Source organism: Nicotiana tabacum, chromosome 4, assembly GCF_000715075.1.
Source record: "Nicotiana tabacum cultivar K326 chromosome 4, ASM71507v2, whole genome shotgun sequence".
Classification (NCBI taxonomy): Eukaryota; Viridiplantae; Streptophyta; class Magnoliopsida; order Solanales; family Solanaceae; genus Nicotiana; species Nicotiana tabacum.
The window spans coordinates 4,522,173-4,544,598 of NC_134083.1; the positions used below are offsets into that span (position 1 = coordinate 4,522,173).

Here is a 22,426-nt window from a genome sequence, read left to right on the forward strand (position 1 = left end):
TAAGTATGTTTTCATCTTTTTACTTAAATAAAACATAAAGTGCTTCGATATATTGAACTCTAAAAAAAATCTGCAATAAAAATATTTCCTTCGAAAAAAATGGCATATGCCAATTATGCATGAAATCAAGTGCAATAATTTTTTTACAACAACAACAACAAACCAGTGAGTTTCTACAAGTGGTGTCTGGGGAGGGTAGAATGTACACAAACCTTACCCCTAATCCGGAGAGTAGAGAGGTTGTTTCTGAAAGACCCCCGGCTCAAGAAGACAAAAAGAGATATCAGTACCATCAATAGAACTATAGGATTTTTTTTTTATTTTTTTACAAAAATAATAATAATATTTGTTTCATACTAAACGCACCCTAAAATTCAAATGCAACACCCTGGGTCCATTTGGTTAATAAACTCTACCCTTGATAATGTAGAAATAATATCCTCTTGTTACTTTTCGGCTTTATCTTTGAAAATTAACCGCTATCATTGAAATTCAAATTACACGAGTGAAATTTAAAGACAATATTGAGTTTGACTACTGCCATGTGACCAGGAGGTCACGGTTTCAAGCCGTGAAAAATAATATTTTGCAGAAATACAGGGTAAGACCACGTACAATAGATCCTTGTAGTCCGGACCCCACGGATAATAGGAACTTAGTGCACCGGGCGACCTAAAAAAGTGACTATTTTTCAATTACAAATGACAGAAAAGTGGCTATTTTGTGAATAAATCACCAATTAACCTAAATACCCGTCCACGCAACAATTTAAACTTAAAATAGCCGCTGGATGTATAATGTATAAATAATTCATATATAATATATGTACAATCAGTGTATAATCCATGTTCACCTGTTTGGAAAAGTAAAGAATGAATTTGCTGGCTATTTGTGTAAAGATCCCAACGATCTTTACACAAATAGCAGCCAATTTTATTGTTTACTTTTTCTAGCAAGTATATATAGATTATACAATGATTATACACGGTTATACATATATTATATGTGAATTATATGTATATTATATATATGTCTTTTAAATTTAAGCACTTGGGTAGGCGGCTATTTAAGTTAATTCTTGTTAGTAGAAGTGTTAAACATTCACATCTCACTTTCCTAACAAAAATAACAAGTTTTTTTTTTCTTCCTATACAATAGTTGAAGCTTATTTACTAAAATTGTCTAGGATTTATATATTACTCGCTCTAAATAAGTTTTTCTTACAATTTATATACAATCAATTATTAGTGCCTTAAATTAGGGAATACTTTGCTTGAAAAATGGCGTAACTGAAGGGAACTAAGTTCAAATTGTCTTTCCATCTAAATAAGACTTCTTTCCACTTGTGCGTTTACATATTTTAAGTCATAGTTAACGCAACTCTTCTTTCTTTTTGCCATAATTGCCTATTTTAAGAAAAGAATAATGTATGGTACAACAAGATACAAAATAAAAATAAATTTTATACAAATTTAATATAAAATTTTATATATCTACAACTATATACATACTAAAAATAAATTTCAAACAACTAATTATACAGTATATAATTTATTTTCAACTTATCTACAACTTTCATACATCATACTTACCCAGTTAAATACAACTACAACATCATACAACTTAAATATAATTTTTATACATATTTTATATAATATGTATTTTGTATATATTTTGTATGTGGTGTGTTCTTCTGCTTCTTCTTCGAATTTCAATATGAAAATCCAGCCAAATCAAATTTAATCTTCACCCAATACCCTCAAAATCAAGATATAAACTCCATAAATATTTTCAATCGTTTGCAATAACACCCCATCCAAACAAACAATATTTTTTGAAAATCCGAATTCAAATTCAAAATTTCGCAACTTTTTAATGGTTGTCAATGGTGGAGAGTCAAACACCTTCAAAATTTATCGATTTACAATTTCAATTCGAACAATACAACTAAATAATTAATATACATATACTGCTAGCCCGCCATCAGAACACCAACAAGAAAAGGGGAAGCCCGGAAAAGCTCCAAACTCCAGCCATGGCGAAATTCAAATAGATAAAAAATAATCCCTTTCTTCGCCATTGTTAGAGAAAATTATGAGCTTTAGTAGAAAAAACCTTGTAGAAATCGGTGTAGAAAGAGGGTTGATTTCAAAGAGAGAAAGAAAAAAATCCTTTAGAAAGATTGTGGTTTGTTTGGGTAATTAAGGAATTTTTAGGGATTTACTAAATTAAAAGGCTACAATCAAAGGATACTCATTTAAAACTAATTTATATATAATTGATAAATTGTATATGATCGTATAATTAAGTGAAAACTTAATTAAACAGAGTAATTAAGTTTCATATGTAGTATAAGGAGGTAAAAATCTCAAAAAACAACCGATATTCTTATGGGCTATTACATCAACGAGGTATGTGGATTGACCCGAATTCGTCGGTTCTGGGAGTTGTAGGTCCGGCCCAAGATAGGCGAAGTAGTTGAAATACTAGGGTTTATATTAATTGGACACGCCGTCACACTCTCGGGGTATCAATTCGCATTTGTTGGTTGTGAAGTTAGACAGCTCTGATCCTAGCTAAAAAATTTGGGATTGATGCGTAGTGATTTTTGCTTAAGAGTAAGTTACTATTTCCAGATTGGATGTGATAATTATCTTGTGTTACAATTGCTTATCTTCTATATTTGATTTCTTTCTTATTTTCATGTCGATGTCCCTGTATATTATCTTTATTTATGCAGTTTCACAAAACCTCTGGAGGTTTAGGTTGTTTAGGCTTTCATTTACATGCTCTAGCTTTGCATCTTCTAGTTTGTGATGCATAATATAAAAAAATTATCTCTTCTAGTTGTGCTTCATTTCCTGACAAATAAATTATATCCAGAAACTGTACATATCTATTCAGTGTTTCCTGTGCTACTGGATGCATAATATAAAAAATATATGACTTTTAGTTGTTTGACATTGATGTTATTTTTAATAAAATATATTAATGTTTATATTATGTGGTTACAAAGGGAACTTAATAGTTTCCAAAAGGTTTCATGCCTGATCATTGCCATGTTGCTAGCTCTTAACTGATACATCTCATATACATATCTGTTGGATTTGTTTATGGTTATAGAAGTTTCATTTCTCTGTCTGAAGGATGTTGGTATTTGTATTACTTTTATCTTTTATAGACTCATATCTTCTTATTCTTAGGCAAAAAATCTTTGAGCCCAAATTAGTTTATACACAAATGTTTTATTTTATTTTTAATATTATTTCTTAAACTCATCAACTATGACGACAATCCACTTAATAGAGTTGGTATTCCCATTTTCTGAGTAACAATGTCGAGAAAGAGGCGACTCAGAATATTCAGAAGTTGAAGAGGTTGGAAACGTGTTGCCTTAATGACGTGTGGTAGAGCTCTGTCCTAGTAAAGTCTGTTGGCCATATTAAAGTAATTCGCATTGCAAAAAAAATGATTCTAAGTAACATCCGAAACTTAGAAGTGGTAGGTAAAAAAGTTGTAGGTAAGTGCAAAGGGTTCCTTTAGTTCTTAAGACAATTACTAGTTTATTAAGTTCCGAATAAGAGATTGAAGAGCAAACACATTTTAAGAAGTGAAATATGAGGCTTTCAATTTGTTGAGAAGTGAATGTGGAAGCTCACATATTTCACTTTTCAAATCTCCACTCTCCAACCTTTGATTTGGAGCTTAATAGGCGAACAAATGTCTTTAGAGCTAAGGGCAATCCTTTGCACTTTTCTGCAATTCTTTTTCCAACCTCTTCAATTTTTGAAAGTTTCTTAGAATCCATGTTTTCAAATGCGCTTCTTTTGTATAAAGACCAACAACTTTATTGGACAGAGTTCCCACACTAATTGGCCACTACCCATCAAAACAACACTTTTCTTATGTGAATTGGCTCACTTTGACTCGTCAAACTACAATGGCAACCTCATGGAAGAGTGCGGACATTCCAAAATTTTAAGCAGACTTCATCGAGAAAGAGGCAAGTTGAAACTGCGAGTTATGTGCTCCTGACTAACTTTCTTTACTTTTGGGGTTCCCGCACCATGCTTTTTATTGTCATTCTCCATTACTCTCTTGTTCTTCTTTCCAATCTCACCTCAATAAATTTGTAAAGTCAATTTCCTTCTCTTCCTTGCAAGATTTCGTAGTTTGTGCAGAAAATTCTCATCTCCTGTATATCTAAGTTTAGGTTTACTAAGAAGTTTGGGTAAGTAGAAAATTTGATCACCTTCTACTTTGTCAAGTTACAGAGGTATTGTTTGTGGATTATTTTGATATACGCTCCTCTAGAATTTATAGGGTGATGAGGAAAATTTTGATGCTGTGAATGTTGGATGACATGCTTTTCAACGATGGGAATCATTTCAGATTTATGGCAGGGATTTGCATTATTACTGCACGCACAGTTCTAGAGGAATGTAGTCCGTGGCTCTCCTATATTTTTTGTATACTTCAAATTCAAGTGTATAATGTTGTTCCTTTGTATTTTCATATGTGGAAACTAGTTCTTTTGAAATCACAATGGAAGGTCATAATGAGTGAACGTTGATTTTCTATACGGGAAAGGTCTAAATATGCCCTTGTACTATACGAAATTGAGCACATTTGCCTTTCGTTAATACTTTAGTTCAAATATGCCTTTACCGTCACATAGTTGGCCCATATATGCCTTTAGAGTTATACAGTTGGCCCATATATGTCCTTTTTGAAACGGAACCCACCTAAACTAATTAGATTTTTCGTTAATTGTATTAAAGTGTATTACAAACACTATTTCCTTTTTATTAGTACTTTCTTTTCTTTACCTTTCTCTTTTCTTTCTTTTTTTTTTCTTTCCCTTTTTCTTTCTCCCTTATCTGATTTCCTCTATTACTGATGTCTTCTCCATTTTCGTCATCAATTTCACTTGACAAAACTCATGAATTCCAATTACTAAGAAAATTCTCCATTTGACCCTTGGCAGTGCACGGTTTAAATATTTTTACGTTGGATCGGGTCGTACGAACTCGACATAAATTACGCGTAATAAATCTTTGGAACTAATTATAATTGATATTGCTTCATTGGCTTGAGATATAAGTTGTTGAATGATGGAAATAAATTTGGGATTTACTATTAGTGAAAGGATTGTTTATTATTTCTTGTTATTGAGTTTTCAACTATATGTTTGTAACTCATGCTTAGTTATAATTGTGACATTTTATTGTTAGCCCATAGTAAGTGTCAAAGTCGACCCCTCGTCATCACTTCTTCGAGGTTAGACTGGATACTTACTGGGTACATGTTGTTTATGTACTCACGCTACACTTCTGCACTAAATGTGCAGGATCTGAGGCATGTGCATCTGGATATTAGTCCGGCGCGCATCCTTGACTACTACGAGACTTCACGGTGAGCTGCCTTCTTAGCCCGTTCTGAAGCAGCCGGAGTCTTTCTTTTGCTTGTATTTTCTGTCTATTTCACTTCAGACAGTAGACTAGTATTCTTTTATATATTCTACTAGTTGCTCGTACACTTGTGACACTAGGTTTTGGTAGTTCATGCTAGTAGACACTTGATGGTTTTGGGGTTATTTTACTTATCTCACTTGCTTTAAAAATCTTGATTTTTTTTCATTTTTATTAAATTCTTACTTCTTATCTATGCACAAACTAAAAATCAACTATTTCAACTCTTCAAAGGAAAGGATCACAGAGTTAGTTCATTGTAGGCTTGCCTAGCGGCAACGTTGGGCGTCATCACGGCCTATAGGAGAAATTGGGTCGTGACATTGGGCGAGCAAGTTGGATAGTGATGCTTTAAGCGAGATGGTAACATGACTTTTCGTAAGTTGCAGGCTTTGAGGCTGCGTCTTTTCATCATGACATCATGCGTCATTATGGCGCTTTTTCCCGACGCTATGCGTCGCTTCTTGCGCCTCTACCATTTCGATATCTTGCGCCTCTACCATAGTGATGCTTTAAGCGAGATGGCAACATGACTTTTCTTGGTTTTGGTGCTTGAGTTGTTGCCCTCGAGGCCGAAAAGGCACAATTATTGGCTCAACCATCTTTATCCCGCACTTCTGCTTTTCCTGATGTTCCTCGGAATCTGTACGAGGAATGGATTCACGTCGAGGCCCACCTAGATATATTCAGGGATCCGATAGGGGCGAGGGCTATTTCAGAAGCCGACTTTGAGAATACACGTGCTAAGGCACATAAAGCTCGGTTTGCTTGTGGCTATGACCCCGCTACGCCGGAAGCTGGTGATGACGAGGATGGTGTGAGCATGGACCAGATTGAACATGATGCCTGGTACAAGGGTGAATATCCCGTTGGCGATGACGATGAGGTGGGTGAAGACAGCCTTAATGATCAAGCGGGTGATGCTGCTGAGCCGTGTGGTGATTAGTTCTTTTTTTGTTTTAGCCGCGGGCATGTGAACTTTTTGTAGGCGAGCAACCTTTGTAAAAGATATTCTTAATGAAGTGTTAGTTTTGTTGTTTGTACCTGACTTCTTTTCTTTGTTCGAATTTGTGCGCTTTTCTGATTTTATTGCTTGATTTCCTTTTGTCGTAACAGACTTGAGTGGGTTGAACGGTGTTGAAGGTAGCCTTCATTTGGTTAAGGTTGTGGGCCGAGTAGGTAGTAATTCGAAAATAGGTCAAATGTAACCTTTAATTAATTGAGGTCGCATGCCGAATAGGTGTTAATTCGAACGAGGTCGAATGTAACCTTTAATTAATTGAGGCTGTGGGCCGAATAGGTATTAATTCGAACGAGGTCGAATGTAACCTTTAAGTAATTGAGGTCGTGGGCCGAATTGGTGATAATTCGAAGGAGATCGAACGTAACCTTTAATTAATTGAGGCCGTGGGGGTGAATAGGTGCTAATTTGAACAAGGTCGAATGTAACCTTTAATTAATTGAGGCCGTGGGCTGAATAGGTGTTAATTCAAACGAGGTCGAATGTAACCTTTAATTAATTGAGGTTGTGGTTCGAATAATTGTTAATTCGAACGAGGTAAAATGTAACCCTTAATTAATTGAGGTCGTGGGCTGAATAGGTGTTAATTCGAACGAGGTCGAATATAACCTTTAATTAATTGAGGTCGTGGGTCGAATAGGAGTAGGTAGCAATTCGAAAAGAGGTCAAATTAATTGAGGCCGTGGGCCGAATAGGTGTTAATTCGAACGAAGTCGAATGTAACCTTTAATTAATTGAGGTCGTAGGCCGAATAGGTTTTAACTCAAACGATGGTCGAATGTAAACTTTAATTAATTGAGGCCGTGGCGAATAGGTGTTAATTCGAACGAGGTCGACTGTAACTTTTACTTGGAGAGTAGAGATAAACTTTCATGTACTTGCGCTTTATTCATACTTTTGGAGAGATTTACATATTTTCTGGGCGCTAGCTGGTAGTTCAGTCCCAGTCCCGGTCTATCTAGTCCCTTTATTTGTCGAGCTAGAAATATAGTGAGAGATTGAGCAATGAACTGACCGTCCGGTGTTTTCCATCTATGCGCTTCAATTCTAAAGTATCCCCGTCATAACCTCGTTAAAAACCTCCTCGAGAAAACCCAATTGGGACAAAGCTCGAGCGAGGGAAAAAGAGTGCGACTTTGGGGACCTCGTCCTTTTAAAAGTTGAAGTACCTGAGGTGCGTAATGTTCCAGTTATTTGGTAGTCGCTTTCCTTCCATTGTTTCTAGTGTGAATGACCCTTTGCTTGCTGCTGTCGTGATTTTGTAGGGGTCGTCCCAGTTTGTTCCCAGTTTTCCTTCTCGCGGGTCTTTGCTTGCTTGTGTTTTGTCTTTAAGCATGTAGGCCCCGACTTTAAGTGGCCCGATCTTTGCCCTCTTGTTATAGTAGCGTTTTGCTTGTTGCTTATGGGCGACCATTCTTACATAAGCCATATCTCTTCGTTCCTCGATCTCGTCCAGTTCTTGCCTTCTACTGTCATCGTTCTGGGATCCGCTCTCGCGGAAATACCTTAGACTGGGCTCCCCGACCTCGACTGGTATTACTGCATCCCCGGTGCTCACTTTTGGCGTTGTTCGGCAGGCCCAGAGTACCTCTGGTAATACCTCCGGCCACAGTCCCTTGGCGTCTTCTAGTTTCTTTTTTATGATGTTCAGTATTGACTTGTTGGAGGATTTCGCTTGCCCGTTGCCTGTGGGGTGGTAAGGCGTTGGCAGTATTCTTTTGATGTGCCATTTTCAAAAAATTCGGCGACCTTCTTTCCAGCAAACTCAGGTCCGTTGTCGCAATTGATTTCTTTGGGAAGACAGAAGCGGCATGTGATGTTTTTCCATATGAAGGCGATTACTTCCTGTTCGTGTATCTGGGCGTATGCTCCTGCTTCCACCAATTTAGAGAAATAATCAATTAAAACCAAGAGAAATCGTACATTACCTCGTCCGGCCGGGAGGGGCCACGATATCCATTCCCCATTTGATGAACGACCAAGGGGAAGTCACTGAGTGTAGTTGTTTGCCTGCTTGGTGGATCATTGGAGCGTACTTCTGGCATCGCTCGCAATTTTTCACAAAATTTGCGGCTTTTTTTTTCATGGCGGGCCGGTAATATCCTGCTCGTATGAGGCACCTAACCAACACTTGATTGCCGGAATGAGCTCCGCAGTGGCCTTCGTGCACTTCTTCAAGGACGCGCCGCGTCTGATTTGGGTCCAAGCATTTCGCTAGGGGGCCGCCATATGTCCTTTTGTACAGGTCGTTGTGAACGATGCTATACCTGGCTGCTTGCATCCACAGTTTCTTGGCCTCTTTTTTATCATTGGGGAGTATACCGTCCTGCAAATATGTAGCAATACGGTTGCGCCAGTCCCAAGTAAGGTTTACGTTTCTTACCTTGATTTGGTCTATCAACGAATTGAGGAGGTGGACCTTACTTTGATCTTCGGTTGTGAAGTTTTTGGTGGCTGCTGTCGATTTGGCGAGGCCGTCTGCCTCGATATTCTGTGCTTGGGGAATCTGGTCGAGCTGACATTCATCGAACTCGGGTAGTAGTTTGCAGATTTCGGTATGGTATTTTTGTAACCTCTGCTCCTTGATTTGGAAAGTCCCTGTGACTTGGTTGACCATGAGCTGAGAATCTCAGCGCAGCCTTAGCCGCTTTGCCCCGTATTTGAGTACTAGTCTTAGTCCTGCAATTACGGCCTCATACTCGGCCTCGTTGTTAGTCATGTCCGGGCACCTTATGGACTGGCGAATCACTTCGCCTGTTGGGACTTCAAGTACGAGTTTCAGCTCGGACCTCGACGCATTAGATGCGTCGTCAGTGTATAGGACCCAGAGGTCGTGTGTTTGAGAAAGGTGGAGGGCTTCCTTTTCGACTTCGGGCAGTATGTGCGCACTAAAGTCGGCGACAAAGTCGGTGAGGACCTGAGACTTTATCGCCGTTCGCGGTCGATATGTGATATCGTGCTCGCTTAGTTTGATGGCCCATTTGGCCAATCTGCTCAAAAGTTCGGGTTTGTGTAAAATGCTTCTTAAGGAGAAAGTCATGACGACGAGATGGGATGGCATTGGAAATACGGTCTAAGTTTCCGTGAAGCTATGACTAAGGCCAGAGCCAGTTTTTAAAGGTGGGGGTACCTCGTCTCGGCGTCGATTAGTGTCTTGCTAATGTAATAGATGAGAGATTGCTTGCCTTTATTTTCTTGGACTAGGACTGTGCTCACAGCTACTTCGGATACAGCGAGATAGACGAGGAGAGGCTGTCCTGGTTCCGGTTTTGAGAGCAACGGTGGTGAGGATAGGTATACCTTAAACTCCTTCAATACTTGGACGCATTCAGAGGTCCATTGGAGACCGTTTTCCTTTTTAAGTACGCCGAAGAATTAATGGCACCTATCGGAGGATCACGAGATGAACCTTGATAGGGCGGCGATACGGTTGGTTAGCTTCTAGACTTGTTTTTTGGTGGTCAAGTGCTCTGGTATACCCTCGATGGCTTTGATTTGGTCAGGATTGACCTCGATACCCCTATGCGACACTAAGAAACCCAAGAATTTTCCTGAGGCCACGCTGAATGCGCACTTTTCGGGGTTCAACTTCATGCCGTATTGCCTGAGTATGATGAAGGCTTCTCTTAAATGATCAATGTGATCTTCTTTCTTTTTGGATTTGACCAGCATGTCGTCGATATATACCTCCATCGTCTTTCCGAGTTGTTCTTTGAACATTTTCGTCACCAGTCTCTGGTAAGTTGCCCCCACATTTTTCAGTCCGAAAGGCATGACCCTGTAGCAGTACGTCCCCTGGTGGGTGATGAAGGTGATCTTTTCTTGGTCTGCTTCCTCCATAAGGATCTAGTTGTAGCCCGAGTAGGTGTCCAGGAAACTCAGCAACTCATGTCCGGCTGTCGCATCGATGAGTTGGTCGATATGAGGCGGTGGAGACGAATCCTTGGGGTAAGCTTTGTTCAGGTCAGTGAAATCCACGCACATCCGCCACTTTCCATTTTTCTTTTTTACCATGACCACGTTGGCGACCCATTGGGGGTACTCCGACTCTCTAACAGAGCCATTTTCCAATAATGTTTAATTGTGTTCCCACGTCATTGATTGTGGAATTGAACTTGCGTCGAACTTGCCTTACCGGGGGATAGAGTGGATCGACGTTCAATCTGTGTGTGGCGATCTCTTTTGGTATACCTGACATATCTGCATGGCTAAAAGCAAACAGGTCCGCGTTAGCAATTAAGAATTTGCGAAACTTACCTGGCTCTTGGAGTTTGCAGCCGATGCAGGCTTTCTTGTTGAGATCGTTGACATCTAACTGAACGGGGTCGAGGTCCTCTATAGTCGATCTTGCGGCCTCGGCAACATCGGGGTCTTTGATGACGTCTTTGATGTCGTCGTCTACCGACCTCGACCCTGTTGATTGCTATGCTTCCTTCTCTTTGTCTGACATTTGTTGAGTGGTCGTGCAGTTTAGGGCGATGCAGTAGCATTCTTGAGATGTACGTTGTTCCCCGCATATGCTGAATATCCCCCATGGAGTTGGAAATTTGATGACTTGGTACAAGCTGGAGGGTATAACTCTCATGGTGTGTATCCACGGTCGCCCTATTATGGCGTTGTATGCCGTGTCCTGATCCATGATGTGGAATGTGGTCTCTAGAGTGACGCCACCCGCCAGGACGGGGAGTGTAATCTCTCCAGATGTTCGTTCAACTGCATTGTTGATAAATGAGGATTTTGACTACTTATTAGTGCCTTTTTAGCTTTCGTTTTAGTCCAAAAATGTTTAATTGTGTTCCCAAAAACTGATAAAATATGCTTAGAATATTGGAAGATGAACTCCCGAGATGAAATCCAACTCAAGAAGGAGTAATCTGAACTCAAGGACAAAAAAGGCATAAAAGCTCATAAGTGCGGACCACAGAATATCATCTGCTGCCGCAGGTTATGAAGGAAAATCTATCAATGACCGGTGCAAAGTGCGGTCCGCACATGAATTGTGCGGCCGCAGAAGCTGGGTAAGAGCAAAGTTCAGAGAATCTGCAATTCAAGTCCATTAAAAGTGCGGACCGCACCATTATTGTGTGGCCGCAGAAGAAGAGCTATGCAGCCGCAGTTACAATTATGCAGACCGCAGAAGAGCAAGATGCGGCCGCTGTTACAAATCTGCGGACCGTAGAAAGAGTGCAGTGTGGCCGCAGTTCAGAATTATGCGGCTGTAGATTTCCAATCCTTGTGCTCCTTTTGGGAGTCAGTTCCAGCACGGTAGAGGTCGTCATTTCAGACAGGCTCAGTCAGCTCGGCATTTCATCAGGGTGCATCATCTGACCATGGTTCTCACAGTTCTCATCAGGGCCACTCATCACTTAGTGCCCTTCCAGCTCAGAGTCCATCTCGTGCTCCACCTGTTCAGGGCTCTTCCATGCCAGGTTCTTCTACCCGTCATCCCGGTGCTAGGGGTTCCCTTCAATTTCCGCCACCAGCACCAGGGAGTTGTTTTGAGTGTGGGGAGCTTGGGCATATGTGGAGGCATTGTCCTCGTCGTCATGGAGGTCTATCTCAGCAGAGGAGTCAGCCTCCGACTGCAGCACCAGTTACCTCACCACCCGCCCAGTCAGCTCGGGGTGGAGGTCAGTCAGCTAGGGGTCGCCCTAGAGGGAGAGGCAGATCAGGGGGTGGCCAGGCCCGTTTCTATGCCCTCCCTGCCAGACCAGATGCTATTGCTTCAGATGCTGTGATTACAGGTATTGTCTCAGTTTGCCACAGAGATGCCTCAGTATTATTTGACCCTGGTTCCATGTATTCGTATGTTTCCTCGTATTTCGCCCATTTTCTGGATATGCCCCGTGAGTCTTTAGTTTCATCTGTACGTGTATCTATTCCTGTGGGCGATACTATTATTGTGGACCGCGTGTATCGGTCATGTGTGGTGACTATTGGGGGTCTGGAGACCCGAGTGGATCTATTGTTGCTCAGTATGGTTGACTTTGATGTGATATTGGGTATGGATTGGTTATCCCCATGTCATGCAGTTTTAGATTGTCACGCTAAGATGGTGACGTTGGCTATGCCGGGATTTCCAAGTGTTGAGTGGAGCGGTTCTGTAGATTATGTACCAAGCAGGGTGATTTCATATTTGAAGGCTCAACGTATGGTTGAGAAGGGTTGCCTATCTTATTTGGCATTTGTGAGGGATGTTAGTGCAGAGATTCCTACTATTAGTTCTGTTTCAGTAGTACATGATTTTCCGGATGTGTTTCCTGCAGACCTGCCGGGCATGCCGCCTGATAGGGATATTGACTTTGGTATTAATTTGGTGCCGGGCACTCAGCCCATTTCTATTCCACCGTATCGTATGGCACTGGCAGAGTTGAAGGAATTGAAAGAACAACTTCAGGAACTCCTTAATAAGGGGTTTATTCGTCCTAGTGTGTCACCTTGGGGTGCACCGGTTCTATTTGTGAAGAAGAAGGATGGTTCCATGAGAATGTGTGTTGATTACAAGCAGTTGAATAAGGTCACAGTCAAGAACAAGTATCTTTTGCCTCGTATTGATGATTTATTCGACCAGCTTCAGGGAGCGAGGGTGTTCTCCAAGATTGATTTAAAGTCCGGTTATCACTAGCTGAAGATTCGGGATTCAGATATTCTTAAGACAGCTTTCAGGACCCGATATGGCCATTATGAGTTCTTGGTGATGTCTTTTGGGCTGACCAATGCCCCAGCAACATTCATGCATTTGATGAACAGTGTATTCCAGCCCTATTTGAACTTATTCGTTGTTGTATTCATTGATGACATCCTGGTGTACTCTCGTAGCCAGGAGGAACACGCTCAGCATTTGATGATTGTATTACAGAGATTGAGGGAGGAGAAGCATTATGCAAAGTTCTCCAAATGTGAGTTTTGGCTCAATTCAGTAGCATTCTTGGGGCACGTGGTGTCCAGTGAGGGTATTCAGGTGGATCCGAAGAAGATAATGGCAGTGTAGAGTTGGCCCAGACTGTCCTCAGCCACGGAGATTAGGAGCTTTCTTGGTTTGGCGGGTTATTACCGTCGCTTTGTGGAGGGATTTTCATCTATTGCATCGCCCTTGACCAAATTGACCCAAAAGGGTGCTCCATTCATGTGGTCGGATGAGTGTGAGGAGAGCTTTTAGAAGCTCAAGACTGCTTTGACCACAACTCCAGTGTTAGTTCTACCATCAGCTTCAGGTTCTTACACCGTGTATTGTGATGCCTCGAGGATAGACATTGGTTGTCTTTTGATGTAGGAGGGTAGGGTGATTTCCTACGCCTCGCGCCAGTTGAAGACCCATGAGAATAACTATCCTGTCCATGATCTTGAGTTAGTAGCCATTGTTCACGCCTTGAAGATTTGGCGCCATTATCTGTATGGGGTTAATTGTGAGATCTATACGGATCACCGGAGCCTGCAGTATCTGTTAAAGCGGAAGGATCTTAATTTGTGTCAGTGGAGATGGTTGGAGCTTCTTAAGGACTATGATATCACTATTTTGTACCATCCGAGGAAGGCCAATGTGGTGGCTGATGCTTTGAGTCGCCGAGCGGAGAGTTTGGGGAGTTTAGCATACCTTCGAGTAGCAGAAAGACCTTTGGCGTTGGATGTTCAGGCCTTAGCGGGCCAGCTTGTCAGATTGGATATTTCGGAGCCTAGTCGGGTATTGGCTTGTATGGTCTCCAGGTCTTCTCTTTATGACCATATCATGGAGCGTCAGTATGTTGACCCCCACTTGCTCGTTCTTCAGGACAGGGTTCAGAGAGGTGATGCTAGGGATGTGACTATTGGTGATGACGGCGTGCTGAGAATGCAGGGCCGGATATGTGTGCCTAATGTAGATGGGCTTCGAGAGTTGATTCTTGAGGAGGCCCACAACTCGCGGTATTTCATCCATTCGGATGCCGCGAAGATGTACTAGGATTTGAGGCAGCACTACTGGTGGAGGCGGATGAAGAAGGATATAGTTGGGTTTGTGGCTCGGTGTCTCAACTGTCAGCAGGTTAAGTATGAGCATCAGAGATCGGGTGGCTTGCTTCAGAGATTAGACATTCCGGAGTGGAAGTGGGAGCGAATCACCATGGACTTTGTAGTCGGGCTCCCACGGACCTCGAGGAAGTTCGATGCTATTTGGGTTATTGTGGATCGGCTGACCAAGTCCGCACACTTCATTCTAGTTGGTACTACTTACTCTTCAGAGCGGTTGGCTGAGATTTACATCCGAGAGATCGTTCGCCTGCATGGTGTCCCAGTTTTCATCATTTCAGATAAGGGCACTCAGTTTACATCGCAGTTTTGGAGGGTCGTGCAGCGAGAGTTGGATACTCAGGTTGAGTTGAGCACAACTTTTCACCCTCAGACGGACATGTTGTCCGAGCACACTATTCAGATATTGGAAGACATGTTGCGTGCTTGTGTCATTGACTTTGGGGGTTCATGGGACCAGTTTCTGCCACTCGCAGAGTTTGCATATAACAACAGTTATCAGTCAAGTATTCACTTGGCTCCGTACGAGGCTTTATATGGGAGGTGTAGATCTCCGGTTGGATGGTTTGAGCCGGGTGAGGCTAGACTCTTAGGTACAGACTTGGTCCAGGACGCGTTAGATAAGGTGAAATTGATTCAGGAGCGGCTTCGCACAGCGCAGTCTAGGCTGAAGAGCTATGCGGATAGGAAGGTCCGTGATGTGTCTTTTATGGTTGGTGTTATGAGGTTTGGGAAGAGGGGCAAGTTGAGCCCCCGGTTCATTAGGCCTTTTGAGGTGCTTCAGAGGATAGGGGGTGGCTTATACGCTTGCCTTGCCACCTAGCTTGTCGAGTGTGCATCCAGTGTTTCATGTTTCCATGCTCCGAAAGTATATTGGAGATCCGTCCCATGTTTTGGATTTCAGCACGGTTCAATTGGAGGGTGATATGACTTATAATGTGGAGCCGGTGGCTATTTTGGATCGGTAGGTTTGAAGGTTGAGGTCAAAGGATATAGCTTCAGTGAAGGTGCAATTGAGAGGTCAGCCGGTGGATGAGACCACCTGAGAGACTAAGCGGGAGTTGCGGAGCAGATATCCATGCCTATTCGAGACTCCAGGTATGTTTCTAGACCCGTTCGAGGACGAACGGATGTTTAAGAGGGGGAGGATGTAACGGTCCAACCGGTCGTTTCGAGAGTTATAACGGTCATTTCGAGAGTTATAGTCCCGTTTTCCCCATTTTTACTTTTTTGTGTTATTCAGCTATATTATGTTATATCGGATTAGTTGGTTCGGGATCGGAGTGGTTTCAGAGTGAATTGAGACACTTAGTCTCTTAAGTAGAAACTTAAGTTGAAAACGTCAACCAGATGTTGACCTATGTGTAAATGATCTCGGATTTAAATTCTGATGGTTCCGTTAGCTCCGTTAGGTGATTTTGGACTTAGGGATGCGTCCAGAATGAAATTTGGAGATTCGTGGTAGAATTAGGCTTGAATTGGCGAAGTTGGAAATTTGGCGATTTTGGTCGGGAATGGAAAATTTGATATCGGGGTCGGAATGGAATTCTGGAAATTGGAGTAGGTTCATAGTGTCATTTTTGAAGTGTGTGCAAAATGTGAGGTCATTCGGACGTGGTTTGGTTGGTTTCGGCATCGGTTGCCGAATTTGGAAATTTAGAAGTTCTTAGGCTTGAATCCGAGGGTAATTTGATGATTTGATGCTGTTTTGAGTGATTCAAAGGTTCGACTAAGTTTGTATGTTGATATATGACTTGTTGGTATTTTTGGTTGAGGTCCCGAGGGCCTCGGGGTGATTCCGGGTGGTTAACGGATTTGTCGTAGTTGGAAAATGCAGCTAAAGCTGCTGCTACAGCTATTTTCGCACCTGCGGAAGAAAGAGTCGCAGGTGCGAGGCCGCTGGTGCGCATAGGGAGTTCGCAGGTGCGGGCAATGCTTGCCTAGGCAGGTTGTGCAGGTGAGAGTTGGAGGTCGCATCTGCGAGCCCGCAGGTGCGAAACCTGGGGCGCGGATGCGGAAAGGGGGATGCTGGGCAGGCTTCGCAGAAGCGGAGGAAACACGCAGGTGCGCCTTCTCAGGCGCGGGGTTTTGGACCGCAGATGCGGAAGCTGGGCTCCTAAGTGAGTTCCGCAGCTGCGATGGATTCTTCCGCAGTTGCGGTGGCGCAGAAGCATGAAATTTTCCGCAGGTGCGAAAAACCTGGGCAGAAACCATAAATAGAACCCTTCGCGAATTTGGTTCATTTCCACCATTTTCAAGTCGGATTTTGGAGTGATTTTTGAAGGGTGATTGAAGGGCTATCAGTGAGGTAAGTTGCTTGAGCCCTAATACTCGTATATATGGTGATTTTTCCGTTGTTTAATCATGTAATTAGTACAAATGAGGGGTTATGGCTTGGAATTTTTGGAAAATTAATTTAAGAATTTGAAGGACCAAACAATGTCGGATTTTGATGAATTTGATATGGTTAGACTCGTGAGTGATTGGGCTTTCTAGTTTTGTAACTTTTATCGGATTTTGAGACATGGGTCCGGAGGGGCGGGTTTGAGTCAATTTCGGGTTTTGGTCTAATTTTGTAGCTTTTCTTGTGGAATTCATTCCATTAGCGGGTATTGATAGTATTGTACAAATTGTGAAGAGATTCAGAGCATTTGGAGGCCGAATGTAGAGGCAAGAGCATTACGGGGTAGAGATTTGACCGGTTTGAGGTAAGTAACGATTGTAAATCTAGTCCTGAGGGTATGAAACCCCGGATTTCGTATCATTTTACTATTTTGAAGTGACGCGCATTCTAGGTGACGGGCGTGTGGGCGTGCACTGTTGGGAATTGTGACTTGGTCCGTCCCGTAGCAACTGTGAAGTTGCATATTTTGTTGAAACTATATGATACTTACATGTTTTAGAAAGCGTTTCTGTAAATTGCACTAAATGCCATGTTTGGGCCTTGTGCCAGTGCTGTTTGGACCCTTAGGGGCCTCTTCTTACTATCCTCTCATTGTTTTTGATTGAAAATCTATACTCAGTCATGGTTATACTTGTTTACTGCATAACTCAGTTTTATGACTCTATTTTGATGCATATAAATGTTATTTTGGGCCAAATGCCCTGTTTTTACTGAAATGCCCGAGTAGCTTGAGAGGTTTATGATTGAGTATGGCCGAGGGCCTGATTTGTGAGGATATTTATGGGATCGGGCTGCACATCGCAGCATGTTGCCTATTTATGGGATCAGGCTGCACGCCGTAGCATGTTTGATATCGGCCGAGGGCCTGGGTGATTTTTGCCATGATTTGGCTTGATATAGCGCTTGGGCTGAAGGAGCCCCTCCGGAGTCTGTACACACCCCCAGTGAGCGCAGGTACTTACTGAGTGTGAGTGTCGAGTGACGAGTACCGAGTGCTGAGTGACTGTGAGGCATGAGTGATTGTGAGGTATTCCCGAGTGGCAAGAGTGATTGTGAGGTATTCCCGAGTGTCAAGAGTGATTGTGAGGTTTTCCCAAGGGGCTGTTTATGATTTCATCAATTTTTCTCACCTTTGCATTTTTTCTCTGTTTGAAAACTGTTGAAAAATATCTTTAAATGATTTTTACTGGAACTGGGTTTAAACGAGATATTTTGATTCAAATATTGATTTTAAAAGGATGTGGAATTTTACTGAGATTTCTTGATATGAACGTTATATGATTTATTGCTCGTCACTACTGCTCAGACTTTATTTATTGTTGTTACTTACTAAGTTGGCGTACTCACGTTACTCCTTGCACCTTGTGTGCAGATCCAGGTATAGCTGGACACGGTAACGGTTGTTGATTGTTCTGATTGCAGATTTTCTCGGGGATAACAAGGTAGCTGCCTGGCGATCGCAACCCTGCTCTTCTCCCTCTTATCTTCCTCTAGTTGTATTTAGCTATTTTCCAAGTTGATTTAGCATTGATATTGTTAGACAGATTGTAGTAGATACTCATGATTAGTGACACCCCGATGTCGGGCTTTTCTTTCCGCACTTTTATTTTGATTGGAACTCTTTTACGAAGGTTTTTATGTTAAATAACATTGAAATTATCTTTGAAATAGAAATATCGGTTTGTTTTGGAAATGAGTCGTCTTGCCTAGTTCCATGATAGGTGCCATCACGACAGGGGTTAGTTTGAGTCGTGACATTCCGGTATCATGCTTATGCAATTTCTTCCTTGTACAAAGAGAAGATGAAGCACCTTCATGACAAATACATCCAAAACAGGAGTTCAAGGTGGGCGATCGGCGATCGGCGATCTTGTGTTGTTGTTTAACTCACGATTGAAGATGTTTCCCAGAAAGCTGAAATCTAAATGGAGTGGTCCCTTTGAAACACCTTTTACTGCATTGGACTTGAAGACCAAAAATGATGAGGTATTCCAAGTCAATGGTCACCGGGTGAAGCATTATTTGGGACAAGTTGATGATGGCCACGTGGTGGCAGTTATTCATTTGAAGTGATGGTAATCTGCGTGGTGACGCGACGTTAAATCTGGCTCTTATTGGGAGGCAACCCATGTTTCTTTTGCTTTTTCTTTTCTTCTTTTGTAGATAGGTGTTAGTTTTGTGCTAACTAGATTTGAAGTGTTTTGCAGGAATGAGTGTGCTTTACAGGAACTGTGCTCAGAAAATTTGGTAAAGTGTGGACCGCACATGTATTGTACGGACCGCACAATTGTGGGTGCTACAGCAGAGGGGAACTGCGGCCGCACAATTACAGTGTGGACCGCACAAATTGGAAATGGAAAATGCAAACTCTCTGAAGTTTGATCTGTCAAAGAAATGGACAAAGTACGCCCGCACATCCAAATATGTGGTCCGCACCAAAAACCTACAGTCGCACCACAAATTCTACGGACCGCAGATCATCAAGAGCATTTGAGCCCCAGGTAACAGAGTGCGGATCGCATAAGGAATTCTGCGGCCGCACTACTCCCTTGTCCCTCAGGTCTGATCGTTAAGTATAAATAGTAACCTTAGGGTTACTGTACATTTCCCCCCCTCTCTGAGCACTCTAAACTCTAAAACATTAAAATTGTCTGTTCAATCATCTGCCACACTCAATCCACATCTGTGATCACTCATCTGCATTACTTCATATCTGGTATGCTTTAATTACACATAGAATTTCTCAATTTGTTTAGATTAATTTACAAATTTTTAGGTAGTTTAGGCCATTTGTTAATAGATTTTAATTCTACTACCATGTGGGGTTCAATCTGTAATAGGTCAATTGCTAATTGCTTTATGGGGACTGGGTAAGTTGATTTGCATGCTTACTTGTTAATACCATGTTGAATGTGTGCAAAAAATTGAAAACCCTAGGAAGTCTGATCGATTTAGGTATGAAATCTGCGGCCGCACAAGAAATTGTGTGGCCCGCAGAAGTTGAGATTTAGGGTCTTTGGTCAAGTAAATTTTTCGGCCGCACTCGAAATTGTGCGGAACGCAGAAATCCCACCGCGGCCGTAGAAAAGTGTGTGCGGCCACAAAACAGCCTATTCTATGTCTTCAGAGAGTTGACATTTTGGTATGTCCAATGTGTGGCCGCAATGATAATTGTGCGGACCGCACTTCAAATATGCGGTCGCACTCAAAATTGTGCGGACCGCAGTTCCATTTCTGCGGCCGCAAGTTCAAATTATGCGGTCCGCATAACCAAGTCTGCGGCCGCACTTGTAATTATTCGAACCACATTTCCCTACCCTGCACTCATGTTCTACATTATGTGATACTGTTTGTGTGCATTTGAATTACAACTGACTGCTGCTGTTGCTTGTTACAGAAAATGGTTAGATCTCGCGACCGCGGTGATACTTCAAAGGGGAGGGGTGAACCTTCTAGAGGTCGAGGTAAAAGCACTTTACCCCTCGCCCTCCAAAATATAATCACCAAGAAAGCTACAGCAGTCTGAGAAAGACATCCAGAGCCCTCTGAATCTAGTTCATATGCCCCATCTCGGGAAGCATCGGAGGGTGACTCAGTTCAAGAGCTTCCTGCTGTCCAATCACAACCACAGGGAAGGTATCAACTCCGGGATGGACCTTCCTCCTCACATAGCACCTCAGAGGGTTCGGAGAGTGCCAGTCAGGCTTTAGAGCCCTCATCTACACCTATCCCTGAGGCACCAGCGGCTACTGTTGACGATGTTTCGGATGATGGCCGAGGGGGTGATACTACAGTTGCCGGCCTTGAGAGGTCGAAGAAGAAAGAGGTCTGGGAGGACCGTTTCGTAAGTCTAGCTGCCTTTACCAGCTTCCGTGGATGGTGGCCAGTGAGATCGCTCACTCTTGAGCTACAATTCCAACTCAAAGATCTCGACAAGTACAATCCAACAGTGTTGAGACAGTTCCTAGAGAGGAAGGGGTGGATGTGGTTCATCCAGACTGTTGTGGACGCCAAGGAGTATTTGGTTCGGGAGTTCTATGCCAATATGGCACACATAAAGAAATGGACCAAAGTGACAAAAGTGATAAATATAAAGGTGAGATTTTTCCAACACACACTGAACTCCTATTTGGGGTTTGAAGATGTGAAGCCTACACAGTATTTGGAGAAGCTGGCGATGGGTGATGCAGCTCGCCCATGGCTAGCTGAGATTCTTGCAGCCCCGGGGCCACCTCCACCATGGATCACAACAGGGGTTCCTATTCAGCGGAACACCTTAAACTTCGAGGTGAAGGGATGGCAGACCTTCGTATGTAGCAGACTAGACCCTTGCTAGAAGCAAACCAACCTACCTATTCCACGCGCAGTTCTAGTCGCCTCTATTATGGCCTAGTACCCGATCAATGTGGGTGTCGTGATATCGGCTAACATGTTAGTGGTCGCCAGGCAAGCCGATACCTCCTATCCGTATCCCAACACCATCACTGAGTACCTTACGGATGCACGGGTAGAGCCTAGAGATTTTGACATGATGTTTAAGGATAAGAAGCCCTTCTCATGATGTTCTCTGATGGATGCACTCAACCCAAAGAGAAAGGGTCAGCCGAATACCACCGTAGGCCAGTCTGATGAGCCATCGCTGGTGGGTACAGAGACAACTGATATGCCATCCACTTTAGCTGAGCCTTCTACCAGGCAACTGTCATGCCTCCACCTTCAGCCTCAGTTCCTTCTACCTCGGATTTGAAGCCGGTGCCTATGCCCTCTGGTCTACTTTCTGCGCTGCGAGTCTCCCAGATTCTAGACAACTAGATGCAGATAGCTACTACAAAGCTGGCTGACATATCCAGTCAGGTTGCAGCACAGTCATCCATTCCGGCACCCCAAATTCCCCCCACAATTGAAGAAACTTTGAAGAAGCTCCTGGAAAATCAAAACACTATTATGGCCACTCTGGTACAACATGGGTCCGTGATTGAAGATCTGTTCAAGGAAGTGCAGAAGATACGGAAGTCACAGGCCTCAAAGAAGTTAGTGGATAAGCTCCGGCGACAGGTCACCAAACTTGCAGCAGCCGGAGACATACCATTTGATATATTGATGGACCCGCACCACCCAGGCCCAGATCCTACAGAACCAGTTGGCCAGTCTGAGGAGCCAGACATTGCTACTGACACTGCCAAGGCAGTCCATCAGATGTTCACCAACCCAACCACTCCCAGACTTGAGGATGATGAGATCCAATTGAACGAGGCTGAGGTCGGTGCCACTGCTAGGGACACAGAGATGGCCACAGATCCATAGGGAGTTTTCTTTACTCTCTCCCTTCTTTTACTCTTATGTTGTTAAGCATTGGGGACAATGCTTATTTTTATTCGGGGGGGGGGGGGGGGGGGGGGGGATGGAGTTTCTTTGACACATTCTGATGATTCTGTATTTTGATAACTATGAGACATTTGGCCTGTAATTAACTTATTACTGTTTTCTTCCTCTTTCTCATTATGTATATTCGTTTAGCTTTCAATA

General features: G+C 42.8%; 1 long non-coding RNA gene across 1 annotated transcript; it reads left to right on the forward strand.

Moving 5' to 3' along the window:
* The first annotated feature begins 2,333 nt into the window (after positions 1 to 2,333).
* Positions 2,334 to 4,578, forward strand: LOC107800700 (uncharacterized). Its single transcript, XR_001651453.2, has 2 exons — positions 2,334 to 2,618; positions 3,307 to 4,578. It is a non-coding gene; the product is annotated as an uncharacterized LOC107800700 (long non-coding RNA).
* Positions 4,579 to 22,426: the final 17,848 nt, after the last annotated feature.